We start from the raw sequence: 3,589 nt of genomic DNA, 5'->3' as shown, positions 1-3,589 counted from the left end.
GCGCACAGATGCAAAAACACAGAAATGGGGAGCGAAGCAGGCTTCCCCCGGAGCAGGGAGCTCAATGCAGGGCTGACTCCAGGACCTGAAATCATGACCTGAGCAGAAGGCAGACGTTTAACAACTGAGCCACCCAGGCGCCCCTCCACCCCTACTCTTTTTCAGATCCCTGAAGTATCAAAGAACAGCCAAGAAAAATCCCAAAACCACATTAGCCATTCTTTCATGCCAGCTGTGGACTCACCAGAGTCATGACGTGATCCCTGGTCCCGAGGGCCTTAAGTGACATGAAAAAAAAAAAAAAACAAACAAGGAAAGAGAAGCTGTTAGTCAACAGGGAGAGACAAACAAGGAAAAAATTTAACACCAATCCAAACTCTTGCAAAATTATCAGGTAAGTGCTCACAGCCTCATCCAAACCCTGTCCTGGGTTGCCTGCCCAGAGTAAATCCTAGACAGGGCTGGGGAAGACACAGGCCCCTTTTCTTAAGATCTGTATGTAACCTGAGTCCCCATAGGGACAACTCCACACTTCAGAAAATTCTGCCGCCCCCAGCTCAGGCTGGGAAATGTCCTCAGCACAGATTGGGGGGGGGGGGGGTCAGGAGGGAGACCCATTGCAGTTAACAAAACCAACTCATAGCTTGGCCCTATTCTCTCACCCCAGAGAGAAATGGGCTCACCACCAGCAATGTGATATGCATCCATCCAGTTTCTCCAAACTTTAACACCAAAGACACTTATCCCTTGTGGAACAATTTTTAATTTCATCTTTACAAACCATTCTTAAAACCATGTTGTTTCCCCAACCACATAAATAAAAAAACATACATAATAACTATTGTTATTTTTAAAGCATGTCCCAGGGAACAGACCAGAAATCTTATTTCCATAATGTAGCCTCTATTTTTTTTCCAGAGACCATCTTTGACCAAAGTTTATCTGAATTCACCATATATATTGTACCCACACTCAATGACACCTAAATCATGAACCCGAACCTTTGGCTTTAAATGTTGAGACAAATCAAGAAACCTTTTTGTTAGTTAACCAAACCAGAAAAGTTCCAGCTTACTGGGAGACTTCTCAAATTTGCCATTTTTCCATGAATTCAGTTTGTGCTGTTAAGACCTGGTTATTTCCCATGAGCCACACATGCTCCCAACCTTTCTTGTAGTAGTCCACACCTTCCTTCCCAGAGCTAGTTTCTATTTGCCCATCTGAGTTGAGTTTAAGTACATAGATGTAGAATTGCATTGACACCATTCAGCATTTAATATATAAATATATACCAACTTCACCATCCTCAGGGCAGGGCAGCATTTCACATCCCCCTTCCAGAATTAAAACATTTGGAGGTTGTTACACACACACACACACACACACTAGCCTTGGACACAATGATCAAAAGGATCCTAAAGCCAAGTTGGCACGTGTTCCAGCACACACTCTCCAGTTTCTCACAATGGTCATCACTAAGTGCCAGGGGTGGCAACACTCCTGTCAGAGGCCTGCTAAACACCTCTTATTAACCTGGGTCAAACCAATTTGGCACCAGACGACTGCTGAGTCTTACCCCGCCTGCCTCCAGGTTAGCACACATCTGGCAGCAGGTGGAATTCTACCCCACCCCTTTCTGGAGGTGGTTCTGGACACTTCAAAACCTTTGACACTTAAAACACGCTAAGACATCTGCAAATGAACAATCAGACAAAGCATTGCTGGGAGTTGGGAATTTTGGAAACTCTGTTCACTTACCACCAAATTTATTGAAGCCACCACGGTCACTTCCGCTGGAGAAGACAAGTTAGAAGAAAGGACATGAAGCTTCCAACGGCTACAAAAGGGCGTTTTTTGATTTTGTTTAACATTCCCCAAACATGGGTAGGTGTTTTGGGAAAAAGATACAAGTGGCTACTAAAATACATTCCCCTTCCTGACCACCCCTTGTCTGACCTTTGAGCGTGTCACACACACGTGTGCAATTTCTCAGACACAGTTTTTAAGGATTTTGCTTTTAAGAGGTTATATATCTATTTCCTCTGGAAAAAAAAATGACCCATTTTCCTTGGTCGTTCTTCCGATGTAGCAGGTGTTTTTTCCTCTTGTTGCGAGTGGTTGACAACCCAGTAGTTGGTTTAAAAACCCTACCCCAAATTCACCCAGAAGACATTTCACACCAGGCTGGGGTAGCCCTGAACACACTTTTGTGATTTTTGCTTTGAAAGCAGCAAGCAGACCCAACCCCATTCCATAAAAAGTCAAAACCAAAGGCAATTTCCCCTTAAAGCAAGACAAACTTAGCTAAGCCCTATCCTAACTACTGAGCTGTTTTTGATCTCCCTCCACCCCCGGGGTCACCCCTTCTACACTGCGAGAAGAGCGGAGTATTTTGCAATGTCACCTTTCATACCTGTGGCACATAAAATGCAGAGCAAGTTAACAGTCACATAACAGTTGTTTTTCTTTTTAAAGTTTTGCATTAAACACACGCACACAACAGAGTTTTCCTTATTTTTGTACAGATTTTGAGATTGCCCCCACCCACCTCTGAATACTTACCATACACAAACTCTCATTTAAAAAACCTACTTTTTCCCAAAAAGGAGTAACACACTGACATTCCTCCCCTTTTCAAAGGGAGACAGAGAAGGGTCCTTCAAATCATATTTACCAACAGATTTGACCAATGCTTTAACATCAAATCTAAGGTTTTACTTCAAATCAACTACAGCGGGAAGGGGAAGAAAGAGAAGGTCCAGCTGGACAAGTAACCAGGGGAGGGGGACAGTGGAGCAAATAGATCGGATACCACTGTCAAGCGTATTTTGTCCAAAAGGTCTGCACACTTCAGACAGCCCCATAAACCAAGTCACACACAAAATCATTACTGCCAGTCAAATTACTGCAAATCAAGCTCATGGATTCAAATGACTACAGAATACGGGAAGAGTAGACAACTCCTGGAAGCTGAAGTCATCAGGTTAAGCATTAACAACTCCTTTAGAGGACACATGGGAATACATGTAACAAGTTTCCCTATTACCAGGAGTGGGATCATCGGTTTTCCTTGCACAGAAAGAAGACTTTACTTCCATGTTTCTTGCCTAGGATATCAATGACTCCCAGTCCATATACACCTATGTATTTTTTCCTTTTTCTTTGGAAATACAAGTGTCAGTACTCAAATCTCTATTCAGAGGTGTGGGTGAGAGTTCAGGCTCCCAAATTCTCACAAAAAAAATGGGGATGTACAAAGAAACCATCAATACCCCCAACTCCAAGCCCTCCTAGAACTAACCATGCACTAAGAAACTGAGCTTCAAAGGAAATTCATGCAACCCTCCACACTCCCCACTGATGTTACTCCCTAGCTCACAAGAACACCTACCCCATGCCGCCTCTGCCTCCACGGCCACCTCCACGACCTCTGGGTTCATAGCCACCGCTGCTGCGGTTGTAACCACCGCCACCGCCCCGGCCGCGGCCCCCACGGTCCTGCTGGCCTCCCCCGTAGCCACCGCCTCCACCACTCTGGTCCTGATTGCCATAACCGCCGCCACCACCACTCATGGAGGACTGATCTTGG

At 44.8% G+C, this 3,589-nt stretch overlaps 1 long non-coding RNA gene across 1 annotated transcript; it reads right to left on the bottom strand.

Moving 5' to 3' along the window:
• Positions 1-248: 248 nt before the first annotated feature.
• LOC145718664 (uncharacterized) lies at positions 249-3,583 on the bottom strand. Its single transcript, XR_014141958.1, has 3 exons — positions 3,392-3,583; positions 1,759-1,793; positions 249-277 (listed from the first exon to the last, which is right to left on the bottom strand). It is a non-coding gene; the product is annotated as an uncharacterized LOC145718664 (long non-coding RNA).
• Between the last annotated feature and the right edge of the window lie 6 nt (positions 3,584-3,589).

This window comes from Leptonychotes weddellii, unplaced genomic scaffold (genome assembly GCF_054177405.1).
Source record: "Leptonychotes weddellii isolate Sample4059 unplaced genomic scaffold, ASM5417740v2 HiC_scaffold_19365, whole genome shotgun sequence".
Lineage (NCBI taxonomy): Eukaryota > Metazoa > Chordata > Mammalia > Carnivora > Phocidae > Leptonychotes > Leptonychotes weddellii.
Note: the sequence above shows the minus strand (reverse complement) of the source record. Positions and strands in the feature narration are given on the sequence as shown.